The sequence below is a fragment of the Cryptomeria japonica genome, chromosome 2, assembly GCF_030272615.1.
Source record: "Cryptomeria japonica chromosome 2, Sugi_1.0, whole genome shotgun sequence".
In the NCBI taxonomy this organism is placed as follows: domain Eukaryota; kingdom Viridiplantae; phylum Streptophyta; class Pinopsida; order Cupressales; family Cupressaceae; genus Cryptomeria; species Cryptomeria japonica.
This window is the reverse complement of record NC_081406.1, coordinates 354,317,173-354,342,787: the sequence shown is the minus strand read 5'-3', so window position 1 is coordinate 354,342,787 and position 25,615 is coordinate 354,317,173.

Sequence of the window (25,615 nt, the reverse complement as noted above, 5' to 3'; positions counted from 1 at the left end):
CCAATTGATCTGTAATAACTTGGACTTTGATAGCCTTGTGGTCCACATACTCAATGTCAAATTCACTCAAAATCATCACCCATTTGGCCAAGTGGCCTGTCAATGCTTCTTTGCTGAGTAAGTACATTAGTGGATTGATCTTTGTAATGAGTTGTACCTTATGTGTCAGTAGGTAGTGCCTTAGTTTAGTGGTTGCCAAGATAACTGTTAGGCAAGCTCACTCAATAGGTGTGTAATTGAGTTCATAGCTGGCCAGTGTGCGAGAGATATAGTATACAGCACACTCTTTCCCTTCTACATTGTGTTGTGCTAGTAGTACTCCTAATGTCGTATTTGTAGCTGAAATATAAAGCAATAGAGGTCTACTTGGATCTAGTGGGATCAGCAATGGTGTATTCTTGAGATAGTTTTTAATCATCTAGAATGCTTGCTGGCATGTGGCATCCCATTGAAAGAAGATGTTTTTATGTAACAGATGTATAAAGGGATGACACTTATCTACCAGTTGTGCAATGAATCTTTAGATGGATTATAGTCACCCTTGTAGTGTCCTTAACTGACTAATGTTCTTTGCAGGTGCCATGTCCATGATTGCTTTGACCTTGGCTGGATCGACCTCAATGCCTTTGCTTGAGATAATGTATCCTATAAGTTTCCCTGAGGTTACTCCAAAGACACATTTCTTTGGATTGAGTCGAACATGATATTGTTCTAGTCTGTCAAAGATTTTATCTAATATGGCAAGATGACCTTCTCTTGTTAATGATTTTGCCAGTAAGTCATCGACATAATCCTCCATTATGGTATGCATCATATCATGAAAGATGGTGGTCATAGCTCCTTGATTGGTCACCCCTACATTCTTTAGACCAAAAGGCATCACATTCCAGCAGTATGTTCCCCATGGACATGTGAAGGCAGATTTATGTTTATCTTCTAGAGTGATCTTTATCTGGCTGTATCCTAAAAAAGCCATCCATAAGAGAAAGCATGGCATGTCCTACTATTATGTGTTGGTATTTTGGTATGGTTTGTCATTGATGTCAACACCTACTAAATACACCTACTTTGGAGATCCAGCTGTAGACACCCAAAATTGTCATGTCTAATTAAATAAATATTTTATTTATTTAATTATCTAAGCCTAATTCTTCTATTAATTAAATAAATCTTTATTTATTTAATTAATTCATTTATCCTCTTCTAGCCTTATTTCTCATTTAAATAAATACATTTATTTATTTAAATTATCCCTTTCCTAAATTAAATAAATATTTTATTTATTTAATTGTCCTACTTCTTCTATTAATTAAATAAATCTTTATTTATTTAATTAATTCATTATCTTTTTCTACACATGACACATGTCATTCATCTCTTATTTCCTACACTACCTACCCCTTTCATTATTTTGGTATTTCTTATACCTACCCCCTAATCCTAGCCGACCTCTCTTTTTACACCTCTCAATCTTAACCCTCCATTTCATATTGTGTCTACTATTTAAGGAGATGCTTTCTTCATTGTCAAACCCTAATCACTCATGCTAATGATCTTTCATGCAACTGGCTACACTACGATCCTACTTGCAACCACATTCCGTTCTTTATTGAGCTCTTGTGCATATAAAAATCTGAGAGCAAATATATCAAGCAAGATCAATGGAGATAGGAAGAATGGAGATCAAAACCCTATTGGACATGTGATGGTATAACCTTTGTGATTTTGAGTTATTTTGCATTGTCTTAGGTTATCTTCATATGTTATGGTGGATCTTTGTTCATTGTTAGGCTAGGGTTTAGTGGTTGAATCCATTTTAGTCTTTCAATATTGTTCTTATTGTTATCCATTTTCACCATATACATTTTGGCACGCCCGGTGGGACTCTTGTCCCTTTGCATTTAACATTTTTGTTGCAGATTTTGCATTTTTGAAGTTGTAGATCGGACGATTTCGACGACATTTTAGGTTTTTTCTGCGTCTGCGAGTGTTCGGATCGCGTTTTTGTGTTTCAGAAGCGTCTGTGATATCGTGAATCGCGCCTCTGTTTTTGCCAGATTTTTATTTTTGCAGGTTTCTGGAATCGCGTCTGACAATTTTAATCGCGTCTGTGACTGATATTATCGCGTCTGCGTTCGGAAGTCGCATCTGTGACCTTTGATCGCGTCTGTGAACTACAAAACCACGTCTGTGTAGTTAAGACGCGTCTGTGTCTGGTATAAAGGCGTCTGTGCTTTCTGTTTTGCAAATTTTTCAAGTTTCTTTGATTCGGGTTTTCGGACTTTGTACTTAGGGTTTCAGATCTGGTTTATTTTCGGCTAACATTTGCAGATCTAGCTAACCTGGTTTGTGCAGCTTGCTTTGGAGGCAAATACGTTTTTGTTGAAGGCCCCTTTTTCACAAAGTCTTTTTGGGTTTTCTAAAATTTACCTAACTTGTGTGCTTGCAGGAAGGGGTTATCATTTGAAACAACCCAAACTACTATCAATTTTGTTGCAGGGCCTTAGCTAGGGTTTTGTAATTTTTATTGTGTGCCTTGTTTTCATAGCTTAGCAAACACTTCAATTGGTGCACTAAAATTGAATCATTGTCTTTTGTGTCTTGAGCAATAGGCTCTTTTTGTTTACTCTTTAGAGGGCCTGTCTTCCCGTGTGGTCATTAGGACTACTAGTGAGAAGAGAACGACCCAAGTGGTAGCGAGGAAAACCCACCTCATCCAAACCACTATAATCAAATGTATTCATGGTGAAAACTATGAATAACGTGTGCTGATTAGTTCATACCGACACTATGTCTCCCCATAAACCCGTTTGATCAAATTTATTTGATCATTTGTAGGGCATAACCCCTACCGGCTGGGAGCCTTCTGTATTTACAGAGCTGAAAGTGCCGCATGTATGGCCACACGAGCGGATGCCCTTACTAGCACCATTTTGTTTTAGATGCCCAAATCCTTCTAGTTGTTGAGGCAGGAGGTCGGACCTCTGGTAGCGGCCCACACACATACGGTTCTTAGTAGAGATACAAAGTTCGCCATGGGGAGTTTTCATGGGGACTGATGCTTGGCTGACCCGAGAAGTGAGTGCTGAGGGTGGAGCCAGTGAGGTCAAGCATCTAAGTATCCGCTCTGAATAGTGTAGCCTCGGGGGTAAAACCCCATGTGGGATCAACAACTATTGTCTTGGCCAGCCATAAGAATTGTGCTTGTCTTATGCTAAACATTCAAACACTCAAAAACAAAACAGCAAAACATTGTGTCTTTTGTGTCTTCAAGTGTATGCAAAACAATTTCACATCAAACAACACACTTTCTTGGAGTCATTTTGGAGTCTAAACACTAGCAAACATTGAGTTCTCATCAACATTGTGTCCTCTTGTCACGAAAAACAGTCGAACAATCAGATTTGGTCACAGCAAAACAAATTCACAGATAGGAAAGATTGCACTAAGGTTACAGAAACGCGTCTGTGTTTGTTCAAACCGCGTCTGTGTCGGATAAATGCGTCTGTGAAGGGCAGAATAGCATCTGTGTTTTTATCAGCGTCTGTGTCGAACAGAGACACGTCTGTGTCTGGGAATCGCGTCTGTGAAGTATACAGGCGCGTCTGTGTCCACAATTGCAAAAACTGTTACAGTCCCAGCAAACATCAACAGGAAAATCTCAGAATCACGTCTGTGTTTAACAGAGTAGCGTCTGTGTCTTAAAACCGCGTCTGTGAAGTATACAGAGGCGTCTGTGTCAGAATTTGAAAATTTTAACAGTCAAGCAAACAAAGAAAATTAGTTTCGGCATACTTGAGCTTCCTAGGTTGTCTCTTCAGGTTTCATCTAGCATTCAGCCTGTTCTAAGGTCTTACACAGTCCATCATTGCTTCATACCTCATTTTACATTCATACTTGTCTAAACTTGAGTCAAAAGGTCACTTGCTTGTCCTCATCATACTTTGTCAACACATTACATACTACTGCACTTTGCTAAGTGGTCCCTCATCAAGGTTTCTTACCTTTGGGTCTCATTTGGTCTTACTTAGGGTCAAGGTCAGCTTACCTCATCAAGAGAAACTATCCTCTCTTTGGAAGTCACACCTACTCTACTACTTACATACTTGGTCTTACATTTTGGACATTGCAAGTACACCTCAAGATTCATTTACACTCCATACAACTCTTGGTCTTCCATACTCTTGTCATTTTCGTCTAGTTTCTCACATCTTGGTCAAACACCTAGTTCATGGTTGAAACCCGTCTTCAAAAATCTAGGAGAAAAGCTAAAGAAGCTCAAGGGTCTGCCAACATGAGTTCTTATGAGTATGACAATGATCTATTCTACAATCCTGAGCACACTACATTACCAGACATGAATGTTTATAGACACAATCCAAATATGGAAAGCGCAAACACTATAAACAACAACGCTACACACAATGACAATGTTGACAACTCTTCAATACTATCAGCAGACATACAAGAATCCATAATGGATCCTCAATTCAATAGATTGGTTGAAGAGATAATGAGGAGAGATCGTCAATACTTTTTAAACATGATGGCACAAAGTGGAGCTAAAATACCGCATGATTTTGACTTATCTCAACTTATGGAAAGTAGACCTTCACAACAAACTCAACATAACATGGATCAAAGGAGACCAAATAGTGGAGGACCAAATAATATGATGCCGGAGTCACCATCAGTTTTGCTTCAAAAACCAGCAATCCCACATACACAAGCTCAAATATATGATACTTACACTCAAAGACCATCATGGAGGCCTTATGCTCAAACACATGCTCAAGATATGGGTCAATTAAGACAAGTGGATACTCAAGGACATCCTCAAAATTTTGACACAAGGAGACCTCATGTCAAAATTGGGGGCAACACAATGGAAAATGAAAGGCCTATTGAATATGGTTTATATACACAAAACAGATATGGGGTCCCTCAACAAGAAGTTATGCCAAGTGCTCCATATATGTCGCAACAATATAGACCTCCATATGGACATGTCTACGATCAGTATCATCCATACATGCAACAAGCTCCTCCTCAAATGGGTGTTTCAAACACGGGGTATGTTACAAGAAATAGATCTCCTCCCAAGAGCAATTTGGAGCAACAAATAAAAGATTTACAAAAGAAAGTGGAAGACATGGGCACATCAAAACCCACATATACTATGAGAGATATATGCCCTTATCCCTTTGATAAGAGCATTCCAATGCCTCCGTTTCCTCCCCACTTTGTAACGCTGAAATTTGACAAATATAGAGGGAGAGGAGACCCCAAGGCACACATAAGACAATTCTTCACAGCTTGCATTGAGGTAGCCGCAGAAGAAACATACTTAATGAGGTTGTTCCCACAGAGCTTAGGAGATCAAGCTATGGAATGGTTTTCTCAATTACCTCCTGGTATTAAGTCATGGGGCGACTTGGCAGAAGCATTCATTCAGCATTTCTCTTACAACATAGAAACAGATGTCTCAGTTACTACCTTGTGCAATACGAAACAAAAGGAAGGAGAATCTTTTGCGTCATTTTTACAAAGATGGAGAAACCTAGCTAGCAGATGCTCTTGTGAAATCCCGCAGAAACAAATGGTGGAGATGTTCACACAAAATGTTAACAAGGCTATTGGCTATGATCTCAGAAAAGCTTGTTTGTCTACATTCAAGGATGTCATTGAAAAAGGCCTAGCAACAGAAAGAGTCTTAATTGAACAAGGAGTTATCAAACTATTCAAAGAAAACAAAGAGGACTTCAAAGGAAAGGATAAACCAAAATTTTGGAACAAGAACAAGAACACGGTTAATGATGGTGTTGTTGATGCCAACACAGTAAGACCAAAGTTCGTCTTTTCTGGATCAAGTTCTACCAACAATCAAGTGAACAATCAAACGGCTGCTAAACCACGAAGGAAGTATACTCCATTGGGAGAACCACTTGAATCAGTATTTAAAAAGCTTGTAGCAAACAAAGTGATCACGGTCCCAGATTTTCCTCCATATGAACCAAAGGTAAAACCGAATTGGTGGAATGATGATGAATTTTGCGAATTTCATAAGAGCAAGGGTCATAAGACAAGTAATTGCCATCGATTGAAAAACATTGTACAAGATCTCATTGACAGAGGAGATATTGAGATTGAGGGACATTCATCTAATCAAGAGCATGAGGTGTTTAAGGAACCATTCCCAAAACATGACAAGGGAAAAGGCAAAGTCACAGATGATCAAGCCAATTACACTAGAGCATCTTACAATTATGATTCCACTATTAATCACATCTCAATGGACAATCATATTTCTACCATTACTATCAAAAACAAAAATCCTGAGAATCCTTCTCAAAGACCCAAAATCGTCCTAAAAGGTGTGGGATCTTCGTCCGCATCTACCTCTGAATGTCATGTTACAACCCGTCGAAGTAAGATCACATTGCCAGGTGCCTCTACTAAGAATACCAATCTTTCATCTACCAAGCCTGAGTACGACCTTGTAGAGCAATTAGGGAAAACACCCGCGCTCATATCTATTCTTGAGCTCTTACGTATATCTCCTGCACATAAAGCTATCCTTGATAAAACCTTGAGAGATACTGCTGTCCCTACTGATCTGAATGTGGACCAGTTTCAAGCCATGGTGGGATACCTATCCGTTCCACACTCCCTCACATTCACAGAAGCCGATGATGCCTCCATAAGTCAGCCTCATAATGCACCTCTACACATTGAAGCCTTCATACATAAACACCGAATAAAACGAGTCCTGATAGATGGAGGAGCAGGTCTTAATATTTGTACATTGAGCACCATCAGACAATTGGGATATTCTGACAAAGCTGTGAATTCTACAAACCAAATCACTATTAAGGCTTATGATGATGAAGAGCGTTCGTCCAAGGGCACGGTCATCTTACCACTAAGAATAGGGCCAGTCACAAAGGACGTGGTTTGTCAAGTCCTGGATCTAGACCTCACGTATAACATATTGCTAGGACACCCGTGGATTCATGAAATGAGGGCAGTCCCATCAACATACCATCAGTGCATAAAGTTTCCTCATAATGGAGTCGAGGTAACGGTCAATGGTGATCCAAATCCATTCATATATTGCAATAACTTGAGATCACATACTGAGACTATCATTCCCAGCAATCGTGAGGCTACTCCTTCTTCAGCATATATTGATCCTAAGTCATTAAAGCCCTCGACATCCAAACAAGGTGAACTTAGAGCCAAGTTTCAAGACAAAGGCATGGGAGAATACACTCTGAATCAAACAATGTTCTTACGACAAGTCATGAACTCCCCCAAGGAATATGGGAGGCCACATCCTAATAAGCAAATCTCCATCATGCTACTCAAATGGGATCCTACCGTCTTTCAAAAATGGGGTGAACTAGAGGAAGAAAATTTATATAAAATGCTATATAAGGACGCTGAAGAGGATACACATGATCAAATTATAATACCCTGTGAAGACTATGGCAAAGGTTTCAAAATTTTGCAAAGATTCGGGTATGATGGAAAAATTCCTCTCGGACTACGCAAAGAAGGTGTCATGGAGCCTTTACAACCTGAGCTAACTACAAGAAGGGAACGCTCCAAGGGGCTTGGTTTTCTAAATCCCAAGATTCAAAATAAAAGAACAAAACATATATGACGAGTCAAAGTGGCTGAAGTTCAACAAGAAGATGACTATTCTACAGATTCCAACAAATGGGAATGGGGTTCAGACAAATCCTCCAGCGACTATGAGCTCAACGAGACATTTAGAGAGCCAGAGGAACCTACAGAGGAGGAGGAATTTTACAAGAAATTCAGAGTTGGCCAAGAACTGACCCATAAGGATCCCGCGCAGTCGTCGTTTCAAGGCCCTAGGTCAAGATCACATAGGATGAGGACACCTGTCCCTGAGAGTGCTACTAGTAATGATAATTTGGACTCACTCACGATCGAAACTGATGAGGAGAGTGCCATTGACGACCTCGATGACTATCTGGACATACCTGAATATAACCACATCTTCACTATTAGCCTTGCGAACTCTGAAAACACTAAAGACCTTCCCCTCATTCACCCCCAACTCATTGACTGGGATCAGGATGGACCAGCGCAGCTTGATACATTTCAAAATGATGAAGCTATTGTCGATTATCTTGGCATTCGCGATGATCTTCCTCTTAGAGACCATAAAGTAGGATACGCCATAGAGCTTAATAACATGGCATACTTTGGTGAGGGTGTCGGGCCTTCTAGTCACAAAAATGTGAAAATAAAAACAAAACAAGGGTCTTATGGCGAAAACCACACTGTGGCGCTATCTGACTCTAAAAAAGTAAAAAGAAAGGACGTATCTGAGGGTGAAAACCTCTCTGAGGCGCCCGAAGATGGAAGGCTCGACATTCTCCCAGCATCATACGAGGAAAAATCATCCATGTTGGTAGAGGAGACTATAAAGACAAACATTGGTACAGCAGAGGTTCCACACAACATATTTTTGGCTCAATCATTGACAGAGGCCGAGAAAGCAAGATTCATAAGCTTCTTTAAGGAACGACAAGTCAACTTCGCATGGTCTTATGCTGATATGCCTGGACTAGACCCCGACTTAGTAATGCATCATTTAACAGTCAAACCGGGGGCAAAACCAGTAAAGCAGAAGTTGAGGAAAATGCATCCACAAGTGGCATTATTAGTCAAGGCAGAGCTGGAGAAGTTACTGGATGTCAGATTCATACGCCCAATTGATTATCCCGAATGGATTTCCAACTTAGTACCTGTTAGCAAACCAGATCGCAGCATGCAAATATGTACAGACTTCAGGGATATCAACAAGGCTTGTCCAAAGGACGATTTCCCATTACCAAACATTGATTTAATTGTTGATCTCACAGCAGGCCATGAGATGTTATCCTTAATGGACAGATTTTCTGGATATAATCAGATCAGGATTGCACCTGAAGATCAACATAAAACATCATTCACTTTTCCATGGGGAACCTTCTGCTGGAATGTCATGCCCTTTGGGCTGAAAAATGCAGGTGCCACGTATCAACGAGCTATGACTACTATCTTCCATGATCTCATGCATGTAACGGTGGAAGATTATGTTGACGACCTTTTGGTTAAATCAATAGATAGAAATACACACTTGGACATACTTTCAGTTGCTTTTGATCGGTTGGAAAAGTACAAGGTAAGATTAAACCCAAAGAAATGTGTCTTTGGAGTAACCTCCGGGAAGCTCCTAGGATTCATTGTGTCTAAAAGAGGAATAGAAGCTGATCCAGCAAAAGTCAAGGCTATCTTGGACATGCCGCCACCCAAGAATATCAGTCAACTTCGATCTTTACAAGGGAGACTCCAGTCCATATGAAGATTCATAGCACAACTTGCAGATAAGTGCAATCCTTTCCAGCACCTGCTACACAAAAACATCAAGTTCAAATGGGATGAGAACTGTCAACAGGCTTTTCAGGCACTCAAAGACTATCTTTTGAACCCGCCAGTTTTGATGCCACCAATTCAAGATCAACCATTGCTACTTTACATATCAGCTACTCCAACAGCACTGGGGGCACTCCTAGCACAGCAAATACCTGACGGCAAGGAAAAAGCAGTTTACTATATCAGTCACAAATTGGTGGGATATGAGCTGAACTACACACCAATTGAGCGTGCATGTCTCGCTGTGGTCTTTGCTTCACAAAAATTACGACATTATATGCTTACTCACAAGACTAAGTTGATTGCCAGAATTGATCCACTAAAATATCTTCTCAACAAAGCTACACTTACTGGGCGGCTGGCCAAGTGGGTAATGATTTTGAGTGAATTCGACATTGAATACGTGGACAGAAAAGCCATAAAAGGACAAGCCATCGTAGATCAACTGGCAGATGCTCCCATGATAGATGATGTTCCTCTACAGTCAGAATTTCCAGATGAGTCCATTCTAACGATATCACCTGCAAAGCCATGGCAACTATACTTTGACGGCTCATACACACAGCATGGGGCAGGAGTGGGTATACTCTTTATAACTCCCCAAGGTGATTCTATACCAAAGTCATACCGCTTATCATTTCCTTGCACCAACAATATAGCGGAATACGAGGCATTAACAACGGGGCTAAGAATTGCAGTTCAGTGGAAGATCCAAGAGCTTCGTGTTTTTGGCGATTCTCAACTTGTCATCCGTCAAGCAACTGATGATTATCAAACAAAAGATGAAAATCTAATGCCTTACAAACAACTGGTAGATGATCTGAAACAGCACTTTGCAAAAATAGAGTTTGAGCAGATACCAAGAGAACAGAATCGCGCTGCTGATGCCATGGCTACAATTGCTTCGCTCATTGATCTACCACAAAATGAGACTCGCTATGAGTTCCTGGTTGACAACCTGCTGATTCCGTCATATGAGATCACTCCTATGGAAATGATATGTGTTGTTGGTCCTGAATCCCAGTTATATGGTTCCATATTCACATACCTTCGCGACAATATCTTACCTCCCGATCTATCGAACAACCAACGCCGCACTTTCATTCGCCAATCCTCCTGATACGTTATCCTAGCTGATATCCTATACCGACGAGGTCTAGATGGCACCCTCCTTAGATGTTTAGAGAGTGACGAAGCTCAGATTGCATTACGAGAAGTGCACGAAGGGATATGTGGTCTGCATACTAGTGGTCCTACCTTGGCCAAGAAACTTATCAGGACTGGATATTACTAGCCTACTATGGAAAAAGATGCATATCAGTTTGTCAAGAAGTGTAAGCAGTGTCAAATTCATGGAGACCTCATACATGCACCAGCACAGGAACTACAACCACTTGCGTCTCCTTGGCCCTTTTGTCAGTGGGGACTCGATCTCATAGGCAAGATTCACCCCCTTCTTCCAATGGACATAAATTCATTATCACAGCCACAGAGTATTTCACAAAGTGGATTGAAGCCGTGCCTCTCACACAAGTTACTGGGAAACAAATCGCTACTTTCATCCTGAACTACATCATTTGCCGATACGGGATCCCTACTTCCATTATCACTGACAACGGGCGTCCTTTCAAGAATCAGGATGTTCGTGAACTCTGTGAGCACTTCCATATCTCTCATCGTTTCTCCACACCATATTATCCCCAAGGTAATGGCCAAGCTGAGGCGTCTAACAAAACAATTCTTAAAATCCTTAAAAAGACAGTCGACGACGCTGGCCGTAACTGGCATGTCCAACTCAATCCTGCACTTTGGGCCTACCGCACAAGTGTCCGCACACCTACAGGAGCTACACCTTACTCACTTGTTTACGGCTCTGAAGCCATCTTGCCTATTGAGGTCGAGTTACCTTCTTTACGGGTCTCCTTGAGAAACATAATCAACGATGAAGACTACAGGGTCTCTCACTTACAAGAACTAGAACTGCTGGAGGAACGACAACACACTGCTTTTAATCATCTCAAGGCTTACCAACAAAGAATGAGTCGCAGTTACAATCACAAGGTCAAGCCTCGCACATTTGAGGTAGGTGACTTAGTCCTCAGAGAGAACCCCAAGAATCAACAAGACAGAGATAAGAAGGGCAAATTTGAACCCAACTGGCTTGGTCCTTACATCATCACAGCAGTATATGGATCTGGGGCATATCAGCTCTCAACTATAGAAGGTGAACCCTTGGAGGATCCTATCAATAGCATGCACCTTCGCAGGTTCTACACATAGCTCTTCAGAATATCCTAATTCAAAAATACAAAAAAATCAAAAAATTTCAAAAATACAAAAAAAATTATAAAACAAAAAAATCGTTACTTGGTGAAAACCTGGCAAACAGGCGCCTTGTGACACAAAAAAATTGAAAAATCAAAAAAGTAAAGAGAAACAATTTCGTCCAACGGTGAAAACCACTTCGGTGGCACCCTGGGCAAGTACCATGGTGAAAACTGGGTCACCAGCGCCATGCGTAGGGACTTTGCTCCTCCCTCCTTCAGGATTCACTTTCATCCTTTCACTTTGCACACACTCACAACTTATTCGCTCATAATAAACTTACCCATTCCCATCATGGCTTGTTATTGATCTACCTAAGATTGGTTAGCCATTCATAACCCTCCCTTTTCACTCCCTTTCCATCCATAATAAATCAGATCCTATCTGTGGCTAAGGCAAAATCCTACGTCTAGTGATGGGTGTGGAACTGAGAACATCACATGTTTCGAGGAGTACAGTTTCTTCCAGCTTCCTTCAGTCTATCCACGCACAATCCGCAATAAAGCAACATTTGCATCACAGATCCGCAATAAAGTTTCATCTTCTCTGCAATAAAGTATCAGTTTCATGGATTCGGTCAGTTTCAGATGAGACATAGCAGTAACAATGAGCTTCAACAAAATCAAATCTTTCAACAGACTCAGACAACATATGGTTCAGTGCTATCTATCCTTTTTGTGAAAGTGAACATTGTGACCATAATCGAATAAGACTTAAACAAGTGACAAGAGACACTAAACTTGAGGACTACAGTGGATGTTGGTGTCGAGTCTTGGTTTTCTTTTGATTTTATCTTTTTGGTGACATGTCTTTTAGCTTTTCCAGGATGTCTTTGACTAGAGATTCTATCTCCAGGATGTCTTTGACTAGAAAGGCGAGGATGGGGTATCGTCACCTATTTGCATTTGCTGTCTGTGGATTGTCTTTTAGTAATGCTATGACTTGTCCAAGGATATGAGGACACTGTGAGTCTAGTATGAACTGGGGCATTCCTTGTTTGTGACTATCTTATCTCTATGCAAACAGGTACAATGACTTTTTGGGCCGAACATATGCCTCGATTGTCATAACCTATTTTGCCATAATAAAGCTCAATGATGATAACGCACAAGAAGCTCTTTCACGTTCATATCTTCTATCTTCCATCCCCCTTTCTTGATTGACTTCCATTGTCCTTCTCGAGTCCGCATAGCCCGCTATCACATGACTGAGTATAATGACACACCAAAAACATTTGCATTTCATATAGTTACACCTGCATCACCACATATAAGCATTCCATACATACATATAGATATCACAATTGCATCACATCCTGCATACAACACATGTTAGCACATCTCACATTTTCATTATGTAAATAATCATTTGCATTATCATATTCAATTACATTACATACATTCACATTTGCATCATGCATCACATATACAACATAAAAGAACAAAAATATATTGCATTGCATCATACAAGCATCCATATCATAAAACATGCATCACATAAGAACATTTCATCACATAAGGTACACATGCATATAGCTGCCGCAAAAGGAATCATCTCTCATATATAATCAAAAGTGTCATGATACAATGATGTCAAAAGAATCATATGGCTACAAAAGAATCACCCGTAGGTGTCTACAATACAATAATGGTACATATACTGATACAATGGGAGCCCACTATAGCTATGAGGAACTCCCTCCCTCGGAGCCGCCTGGCCTCGACGGAGTCTGAGCTATAGAGGGACCCGCTCCAGGATCCCCCTGTCTCTCTGGTGGTGGTGGAGGCCCCATGACCCCACCGCTGGATGCCTGCCTCCTGCGACTCCCTCCCATAGCCGTCGCTGTGCGCGACGATCTATGGAAGCTCCTAGCCCGCTGATCTGCTGGCACGGCTGCATAGTATAGATCCCTCCAGTAGGCGATCTCCTCTCCGGCTCGCAAGACATATGCGTAGCCTGCCCCTGCATCCTCTGCTGCTCGCCTCCCTGCCCTCAGAGCTGTCTCGGCCTCTGTGTATCTCTGGATGGCCTGATCCCTCTCCCGCTCTGTGTCTCTGACCCTGATCCTGAGGTGGTCTCTCTCCCGCACCAAATCCTCAATCTCATCTGCCTGGCCCTGGCAGATCTCTCGCAGCCTCAACACCTCGTCCTCCTCAGAATCCCCGCTCTCAGCCTCTGCCTGTGGCTCCTCCCCTACAGGTGCCTGTCCCTCAGCCTCTGCCTGCACCTGTCCCTGTGCCTGTATAGGTACCTATGGTTGTACCTGTCTCTGTCCCTCTGCCTGCACCTGTCTCGGTCCCTGTCTAGGACCCTGTGCTGCTGGTACCTGTAGGGGCTGTCCACCCTGACCCCTCACCACTGGAGCTGCTCTCTCCTGTCCTCCCTCCCTCCGAGGTGCTACCCGCCTCTCTCCCACCACTCCCCTCCACCTCTGCCGGCCCCTACCTCCATCCCCTCCACCATCATCATCATCTCCTCCACCCTCTCCCTCCAGTGGCTCTGCCGGATCTGTCAATCTGGGAAATGGATGCTCTGCCCAATACGCAGAGTACTCTGCGTCCATCCCTGCATCATCTACCTCTGGCCACATGTCCCATGGCATCGGCATCATCTCCGCTAGCTGTGTCACCGCCTGATCATATGATAGCAGTGGGCCAAACTGCACCTGAAATGCGTGAAAGTACGAGGAGGTTTTCGGGTACTTACCGGCTCTCCTGCATCGGCTGGTCGCTGGAATCGGCGAACACGGTCGAATCTATGAATGGATGCCATCGCTGCTGACTGCTGCTGCTCTTTTCTCGCTCTGCACTGTGATCTTCTATGGGTGTGGATGACAATAAGGATGTCTTTTGCCCGTGGCCTATCTTATAGCCTAGCCTAGCCCTCGTCTTCGTTTCCCGAGTCAGTCTTTCTCATCCCGTGACTTTGTCACTTTATCCGGTCAGTCCATTCTAGCCTTTCTTTCTTATCGAGAGATTGTCTGCAATCTTTTCAGACATTTTCATCCAATCTCTCGAGGGGGCATATTATTCACATTCTGGGGCAACTCTGTATCAATTCATCTTATCTTCTTTGAAACAACGCGACAAGCTGCATTGTCTCAAAGAGGGGCAAAATGTAGACACCCAAAATTGTCATGTCTAATTAAATAAATATTTTATTTATTTAATTATCTAAGCCTAATTCTTCTATTAATTAAATAAATCTTTATTTATTTAATTAATTCATTTATCCTCTTCTAGCCTTATTTCTCATTTAAATAAATACATTTATTTATTTAAATTATCCCTTTCCTAAATTAAATAAATATTTTATTTATTTAATTGTCCTACTTCTTCTATTAATTAAATAAATCTTTATTTATTTAATTAATTCATTATCTTTTTCTACACATGACACATGTCATTCATCTCTTATTTCCTACACTACCTACCCCTTTCATTATTTTGGTATTTCTTATACCTACCCCCTAATCCTAGCCGACCTCTCTTTTTACACCTCTCAATCTTAACCCTCCATTTCATATTGTGTCTACTATTTAAGGAGATGCTTTCTTCATTGTCAAACCCTAATCACTCATGCTAATGATCTTTCATGCAACTGGCTACACTACGATCCTACTTGCAACCACATTCCGTTCTTTATTGAGCTCTTGTGCATATAAAAATCTGAGAGCAAATATATCAAGCAAGATCAATGGAGATAGGAAGAATGGAGATCAAAACCCTATTGGACATGTGATGGTATAACCTTTGTGATTTTGAGTTATTTTGCATTGTCTTAGGTTATCTTCATATGTTATGGTGGATCTTTGTTCATTGTTAGGCTAGGGTTTAGTGGTTGAATCCATTTTAGTCTTTCAATATTGTTCTTATTGTTATCCATTTTCACCATATACACCAGCAACATTCACCGGCAAGCAGTAATTTGTTCAACAGTTACTGGTATATGATCAACCAGTAGGATATAATGTTCACCGGTACCTGGAATGACATGGAAGACACTTGGTAATGTCGAAGACATCATGTGGACACTTTATTTTGAAGTACTAATCATTGATATATTCTTATTTGCATATTTGCCTTTACCGGCAAATAGGTCTAAGTTATCTAGGGTTACACCAATAGGTTTATCTTTTCCAGATCAGAATGGCACGCTATGGAGATGATTTATTATTGTTATAAATGCATTAAGCCGACATGTTTTATCGATTATTGCATCAGATATTATATTATTTGTAAAAAAAATTATTGTAATATCTTGTAGAGCTGACCTACTAAAATTGGTCTTAGGGTATGGTATAAATGTAAGATCTTATTTGTAAGATCAAGTGTGAAATGCGAAAAAGATTTGAGTGAAGGTATATGTGAGATCAAGTAGAGGCATACATGAAGACATCATCTGAAGGTGAAGTTAAGTTTTTGTAGAAGCATATCAGCATTACACCGGTACTGAATTCAGCATATGAAGATGCGATTTTGTACAGTACATTCTTATTGAATTTAACCATCCAACTATAGTCAGTGTGACTCCCATCTGTGATTGAGCAGTGAGCTCTAGGTTGTTGGCCTTTCTGCATGTGCAGACCCCTCTTTGTACACTTACTATCTACAGTAGTATCATCTTATTGTGGGTAAGGTTTCCCACCATGGTTTTTCCCCTTACAGGGTTTCCACATACAAATATTGGTGTCATATGTTGTGGATGACTTTGTGTTTATGTTTCATGCATTAATTCTTACCGGTATGGCAATTTACTGTTAACACTGTTTACCAGCATACTTAACTGGTTTACTGGTATTAAGCATTAAGCTGGTTAATAAGTTTTTGGTTTTAATTTATGAGACAACTGATTCACCCCCCCCCCCCCCTTCTCAGTTATCTCTGGGACCTAACAATTGGTATCAGAGCTTAGTACTCTTTTTGCAGAAGTTTAACAACTTGAGGAGATCCAATGTCTACTAATTATTTCAGAAAGGATAGTCCTAAACTTGATGGAACCAACTATGGGATATGGAAGATCAAAATGGAGACACATCTGAATTGCATTGGTAAAGACATCTGGGAAGTTACTAAGAATGGTTATACTATTGCTGTAGCTAGTCAGACTGCTCCAACTACTTTAGCTAAAGATGAAGAAAATGATTGCAAAGCAAGAGAAGCACTCTTGAGCGCATTATCAGATCAACAAATCATGGGATTATCAGATAGATCTACTACTAAAGCTATTTGGGATCATTTGGAAACACTGAATGAAGGAGATTCCACAGTCAAAATTGCAAAACTTGAAAGCTTCCGAGTCAGGTATGAACATCTGAAAATGGAAGACGATGAAAGGATTTTTGCTTTTATGGAAAGAGTAAATGAAATTGTTTTGGGTATCAAATGTTGTGGAGGAACCTTGAGTGAGGATGAGATTGTTTCAAAAATCTTAAGAGGTTTGCCACCAGCATATAAAATGAAGGTTATTGCTATAAATGAGTTGAGAACAATGCCTAATACATCAGTAACTAGGGATACATTGATTGGAAAACTTTCAACTTTTGAAATTGAGGAATTTGGTCTTGTTGCTACTATAAAAATTGATTAGGCCTTCAAAGAATCAACATCATCTACTCCATATTTTGACAAATCAGACTGGAGAGCCTTTTATGCAAGAGAACTTGAAGAAACCAGGAAGGAGAATGAAGAGCTTGAAGAAATTGAAGCACTATTTGCAAGAAAAATGCCAAAAGGCCCAATTGGAAGTAAGTATGAAGGTAAAGCACCCTTTAAATGTTTTAACTGCAATAAGATTGGTCATATGGCTTCAAGATGCCCTGATAGACATGTTAGACTAAGAGAAGAAGCTAGAAGAACATACAAACCTAATCCTGAATATCAGAGATATAGATTTAAGAAAAACAAAGATAAATCTTGTTACATTGTTGATGAAGGTGTGACTGATGATTCTGATGAGGATCTAGCAAACAATGGATGGGTCTTTGTTGCTATAACAGAAGATCAACCGGCACCTATTATTCAACCGGTAGAACAAGCCCTAGTAGTTAAAGTTGAATCAAAGGATGAATGGATTATTGACTCAGGATGCTCACATCACATGACTGGAGACAAAGGTAAATTCTTGAACTTTCAAGAATACAATGGAGGTTTAGTAAGATTTGGAGATGACAAAGCCTGTTCAATCAAAGGTAAGGGTTCAATATCTCTTGATGGAAAACATAACACTGATAATGTCTACTATGTTGAAGGATTAAAACATAATCTTTTAAGTGTTGGTCAATTAGTTGAGAAAGGTTTTCAGTTACAATTCAAAAATGGAAAATGCAAAATCATGAATAGAACTGGTTTGGAAATTGCAACCAGTAATCAGACTAGAGGTAATATCTTTCATTTAAATAACAGTGAAAAGGCATGCTTAATTGCACATATAGATGAAAGATGGTTATGGCATAAAAGACTATGTCATGTAAATTTTGATTGCATGGTAAAAATCAGTACTTCTAAGGTAGTTAGAGATCTATCTAAAAATGTGAAACCTCAGAATACAGTTTGCAAGGAATGTCAATTTGGAAAACAAGTTAGAGCTAGTTTCAAAAGTATTCCAGAAAAAATCCAATAATGCTCTTGATTTAATTCACAGTGATTTACGTGGTCTAGCTAGAACTAAAATCTTACAAGGTGATAGATATTTCATGCTAATTATTGATGATTATTCTAGAATGTGTTGGGTTACTTTTCTCAAAGAAAAATCAGAAGCACTTGGGAAGTTCAAACTATTCAAAGCAATGGTTGAAAATGAAACCGATAAGAAAATCAAATGTTTAAGATCAGATCAAGGAGGAGAATTCACATCTAAAGATCTTAATACATTCTGTGAGGTGAATGGAATCAAAAGACAGTTATCAGCACCTCAGACACCATAACAAAATGGAGTTGTTGAAAGGAAAAATAGAACTATCTTGGATGTAGCAAGAAGTATGTTATCATAAGCAAATCTACCACATGTGTACTGGAGAGAGGTAGTAAGCACTGCTGTCTATACATTCAACAAAGTTCACATCAAAGGTGAAACCAGTAAGACCCCTCATGAATTGTGGTTTGGTAATATTCCTACTCTTAAGTACTTCAGAATTTTTGGAAGTAAATGTTATATTAGAAGAGATGAGTATATTGGCAAGTTTGATCCTAGAAGTGATGAAGGAATATTTCTTGGTTATTCATCTAAGAGCAAGGCATATAGATGTTTTAATAAAAGATTATAGAAAATTGTTGAGAGTAAAAATGTAAAGATTGATGAACAATTCAGAGGAACTTCAAGATATATAGACTCTGAACCAGAAATAGAAATTATGACAAATGAACCTACAATAAACCCACCTGTACATAATGATGATCCAGTTACTCCGGTATCATCAGAGGATTCCACAGTAATTGAAGAACAACAACAGACTAAGACACCCTGGTATGTAAGACTGAATCATTCTGAAGATCAGATAATTGGAAGCAAATTTAAAGGAGTTATGACAAGAGGAAGATTGGAAAATGAAGAGGTGTGTCTTATTTCTCAAATTGAACCATTAACTATCAATGAGGCATGTGAAGATAAATTTTGGATTAAAGCTATGGAAGAAGAATTAGGACAAATTGAGAAAAATAATACTTGGACATTAGTTCCCAGGCCTAAAAATAAAAATGTAATTGGAACCAAATGGGTATTTAGAAACAAACTTAATGAAGATGGTAAGGTTGTCAGAAATAAAGCAAGACTAGTGTGTAAGGGATATTCTCAGAAAGAAGGAGTTGATTACAATGAAACCTTTGCACCGGTAGCCAAAATTGAGGCAGTTAGATTATTCTTGGCTTTTGCAGCTCACAAGGATTACAAAGTTTATCAAATGGATATTAAATGTGCATTTTTGAATGGAGATCTTGAAGAGGAAGTCTATATTGAACAACCTGATGGATTTTCTTTCATATATGACAATGATATGGTTTGCAAATTAAGAAAAGCTCTGTATGGATTAAAACAAGCCCCAAGAGCTTGGTATGCAAGATTGGATAAGTATCTTTTAAAGATTGGTTTTACTAAAGGAAATGCATATAGTAATTTATATTACAAAGTAACTAATGATGACATCATGATTATTGAAGTATTTGTTGATGATATAATCTTTGGAGGAGAAGATGAATTATGCAAAGAATTTTCTCTTGAAATGCAGCAAGAATTTGAAATGTCTATGATTGGAGAAATAAAATTCTTTTTAGGATTGCAGATTTTACAGACTAATAAAGGTATATTTTTGAGTCAATCTAAGTACTTGAAAGAACTACTTAAGAAATTTGGGATGGAGAACTCTAAACCGGTAAGCACACCTATGACTACAAATGACAAATTATCTCAAAGGGATGAATCTACACCTGTTAATCCAACTAGATACAAATCTATGATAGGAGGTTTACTATATTTGACATAAACTAGACTTGATATTATGAATGCAGTATGTATAGTTTCTAGATTTCAGAGTAATCCTAATGAAAATCATGAATCAGCAGTGAAAAGGATTTTTCGGTACTTACAAGGAACAGCAAATCTTGGATTATGGTATCCTAAAGATGGAAATTTTTATCTATGTGCATATATAGATGCAAATTGGGCAGGAGATGTGGATGATAGAAAAAGCACCACTGGAGGAGCATTCTTTCTTGGAAAAAGATTAGTTTCTTGGTTGAGTAAGAAACAGAGTTGTACATATTTATCAACAGCAGAATCAGAATATATTGCAGCAGCAACAAACTGTACACAAGTACTTTGGCTTAAGCAAATGTTGAAAGACATAAAGGCAAAATGCAAGGAACCTATTACTATATACTGTGATAACACTGCAGCAATTGATATATCTAAAAATCCGGTATTACATTCTAAAACAAAACATGTTTCTATCAAATTGAATTTTTTAAGGGAAAAAGTTGAAGAAAAAGAGATAAAACTGGTTTATGTGAATACTAAAGAACAGCTTGCAGATATTTTCACAAAACCTTTGCCTAAGGAAACTTTTGAGTATCTCAGAGATCAGCTCAGAGTCATACCACCACCAGTAGTGACTTAGACAGTTGATGATTGTCATCAACCGGCAGAATTAAATGGACAAATCTTTTATTCTGGTATTTGATAAGGAAGCTACTTCTCAGGGGGAGTAGTTGGTATATTGAATTGGTTGGTATTTTGTATGAACTTGACCTTTTGTGACTTTGGCATTTGATGTCAAAGGGGGAGAGATGTCTATGGAAAAACACATTATCCTTTTGGAAAGAAAAAGAGATTTTAAGGGAAAGTTTTTTTTGAAAGATTGGTAGTGTTACTCCCAGGAGGAGAAATGAAGATTGTTGGTTTTTGTATTTGGCATTTCTGTTTTGGCACTTTGATGGTTTTTCCATCTTGTGTTGCCATCAATGCCAAAGGGGGAGATTGTTGGTATTTTGGTATGGTTTTGTCATTGATGTCAACACCTACTAAATACACCTACTTTGGAGATCCAGCAACATTCACCGGCAAGTAGTAATCTATGCAACAGTTACTGGTATATGATCAACCGGCAGGATATAATGTTCACTGGTACCTGGAATGACATGGAAGATACTTGGTAATGTCGAAGACATCATGTGGACACTTTATTTTGAAGTACTAATCATTGATATATTCTTATTTGCATATTTGCCTTTACTGGTAAATAGGTCCAGGTTATCTAGGGTTACACCGGCAGGTTTATCTTTTCCAGATCAGCATGGCACACTATGGAGATGATTTATTATTTTTATAAATGCATTAAGCCGACATGTTTTATCGGTTATTGCATCGGATATTATATTATTTGTAAAATGTTTTATTGTAATATCTTGTAGAGCCAACCTACTAAAATTGGTCTTAGGGTATAGTATAAATGTAAGATCTTATTTGTAAGATCAAGTGTGAAATGCGAAAAAGATTTGACTGAAGGTATATGCGAGATCAAGCAGAGGCATACACGAAGACATCATCTGAAGGTGAAGTTAGGTTTTTGTAGAAGCATATCAGCATTACACCAGTACTGAATTCAGCATATGAAGATGCGATTTTGTACAGTACATTCTTATTGGATTTAACCATTCAACTATAGTCAGTGTGACTCCCATCTATGATTGAGCAGTGAGCTCTAGGCCATTGGCCTTTCTGCATGTGCAGACCCCTCTTTGTACACTTACTATCTACAGTAGTATCATCTGATTGTGGGTAAGGTTTCCCACCATGGTTTTTCCCCTTACAGGCTTTCCACGTACAAATATTGGTGTCATATGTTGTGGATGACTTTGTGTTTATGTTTCATGCATTAATTCTTACCGGTATGGCAATTTACTATTAACACTGTCTACCGGCATACTTAACTAGTTTACCCGTATTAAGCATTAAGTTGGTTAATAAGTTTTTGGTTTGAATTTATGAGACAATTGATTCACACCCCCCCCCCTTCTCAGTTGTCTCCGGGACCTAACATTATGTCCATAATCATGTCGATGTTTGGTAGGGGGAAGTCATCCTTAGGACATGCCTTATTCAAATCTCTAAAATATAGATACAGATGCCCCCATTTGGTTTACCAACAGGTACTATATTGGAGTTCCACTCTGCGTAATCAATTAGTCTAATAAAACCAACATCCAGGAGTTTCTTAAGTTCTGCTTTGACTAGTACAACAATCTAGGGGTGCATCTTGCGAAGATTCTGTTTGACAAGCTTAGCTCCTTCGGCCATGGTGAGGTGATGCATGACCAAATCAGGATCTAGACCAAGCATGTCTGCATATGACCATGCAAAGTTGATATGACGCTTCTGGAAGAATTCTATAAATTTAGGTTGTCCCACTAGAGTTAAAAGAGATGCCAGATGTATTTGGTGAGGAGTCTCAGGGATCCCCACATCAAATTATTTTGTTTCCTCGATGAGGATCATTGATCATTCCTAATGTGTACTAGAGGGGAGGATGTCAAACCTTTCATCCTCAGGCACCTCAGAGAGGTTTTCATCATTGGATACGCTCTTTCTTTTTACTTTTTTGGGATCAAATAGTGCCACATTATGGTTTTCACTGGAGGATCCATGTTTTATTGTGATATTTTTGCAGCTGAAAGGTTTGGCATCCACCCCAAAGTATGTTGTGCTATTAAGTTCGATGGCGAATCCAAGTTTGTGATCCCCACTTGGTATGTTATCCCTTAGTTCCAAAAATTCAATGATCACCTCATCATTTTGGAATTTGTCAAGGCATGGGGGATTAGGTTGGTTCCAATCAATGAGTTCGAGGTGGATAATGGGCATGAATTCATCAATTAAGTTAAGTTCAGAGGAGGTGTTAGTGAGGGTTACGACAGATGAGTGAAGTTCATCAATGGTACTCTCCTTGCCAGATTCTGGTGTCGGATTTGATGTAGCACCTGTGCAAGGTGATTCTAGCTCACGATCCCAAAGGTTTTAATCCATGCCTCGCCATAAACTGGGATATCCTTATAGGGTGGGGGAGGCAATGTGTCTTCCTCATCTGAAGTATTTAGATTCGCTGAATCAAATTCCCACTCATGGGAGTCGGTCTCTGAATTATTTTCTAACATCCGATTACTGCACCATGCTGGGATGTCCTTTATATTGAATAGTGCATTGATCACAGGTTTATGCACTGTTATGGGTGGGATTGATGGTGCTTCTGGTAGTATTATTGGTGTTGAGGATGCCGCTACTATGAGTATCAGTTTTGTTGATACTTTTGTTGGGAGCATCAATATTGTTGGCACTACTGTTGTTTCTGATGGAATTGTCAGTGGTGTTATTGATGGAGTGAAAGGGTTTGTTGATGCGGTGGGTGTTACTGATACTACTACTGATGGGATAATTAGTGTTGTTAGTGCAGTGGGTTTGAGTGATGTTGCTGATTTGATTATCAGTCTTGTTGGTGCAGTGGGTTTTGTTGGTGCAAGGAGGGCCTCATTGGAGTAACCGTTTGATACATGGGTTTGTTAGGTTTACCTTTGAATCTGAGCTTGGGAAGAGTTTCTTTTTGAAAGCCTAATCGAGTGTTATCTTTCTGTTTCAACTCAGGCTGCAACAACTCGTGTCGTCCTTGCTTGCAAGGTCCCAAAGCACTATGACCATCATAGCCCATTCTTTGCATAATGGTAAGGCATTTACCATATTTATCTGTAGGAAGCTTAGCCTCTGGAATTTTTGTGGTGATAGGGTCTTTATAGATCCATTTTGCTAGGTCCTCATCTCTAGTTTCCTCTTTTTGACTTTTACCAAGGATAAAAGGCGCCAAAGTGCATGCTTGTTTAGCTGATGGCATTTGAAGCAACTTTTGAGGCTTGCCATGAGTTCTAGGGGAAGTGGGTAATTTCCCAACACAAAAGAGTTGGCTTAGATTATATTCCCCAAGACCTTCCTCTGCCATTTTCATTTTCAGCTTCTCTTGCTTTGGTATAGGGGTGTTTGAGCTGGAGAGAGAGGTTGGACTAACATATGATGTGGACAAGATAGCTTCTCTGTTGTTAGGAATGGTAATCTCTGGCTGATGGTTAATATTGTTACAATATGCAAATGGATTTGCATCGCCAAGGATTATGATTTCTACACCATTATGGGGAACTTGATACATTGATGATAGGTGGATGGAATGGCTTGCATGGCGTGTATCCAAGGTCTTCCTAACAACAAATTATATGGCAGAGGAATGTCCAGAACTTGACATATGATGTGCTTCACCACTAGGCCCACTCAGGTTGGTAACACAACTACTCCTTTGGAAGAACGCTATGCATCATCATAAGCTTTTATGGTTAACTTTTTGCGGGGGTCTACTAATTCAACTGCATATCCCAATGTTGTGACCAACTATAATGTATATATATTCAGGCCAGCTCCATTGTCAATCAAGAATCTCTTGATTCTGTGGTGGTTGACGAATCCTTAAATGTGAAGGGATGCGTTATGCGGTTGTTGGAATGAAGTGTTGTCACTTTCAGAGAAAGTGAGACATGGTGATGACCTGAGACTGCCAACCATGGCTTGAAATTTATCTATGTTAAGGTTGGCGGGGACTGACGCTTCTTGGAGAACTTGATCCAAGATTGTTTTATGAGATGGGGATAGGCGCAAAAGCTTTAATATGGATATAAGTGTGGGTGTCTTATCTAACTGCTCCACAAAATTATACTATTTTGGGATGGATGGTGAGCTTTGTGGAGCTTCTTTAATGGTGATCTTTCTACGATGCGTAACAACATTGTAGGTAGGGTTTGGGTCTTTGATGGTGAGGGTTGCAATTTATTCATTGGCATCATAGAGGTGATTCACAATGTAATTATAGGCAGCTCATGTATAATCAGTTGTATCTATGTTTCACCTTGAGTTGGAAGGACCCCTTTGATCTTGTGATGGAAGCAGATTCTTGAACATGAGATGATCATTATTTGAGATTTTTGGGTCATGTCCTTCGATTTCAATTTCTCCTCGGTCAATAAGATCTTGAACAAGATCTTCCAGTCTATAGTAGTTACTTGTTTTATTCCCTTTCCCTTGGTGGAATTCGCAATGTTCATTATCTCTCCACCATGGAGGTATGACCTGAGGTTCATAGTTAGGTATCTTTGGTAAGGTCACCAGATTTGAAGAGACCAATTAACGCAATATCGTTTCAATGGGTTCCTCTAAGGGTGTGTATGTATGTTTTGGTTTATAATTTTTTTGCCGTTGTCTCAGTTCCTCTTGCGGTGCATTGCGACCTTGATTTTGTGGAGGAGCAATGGTGTTGTTT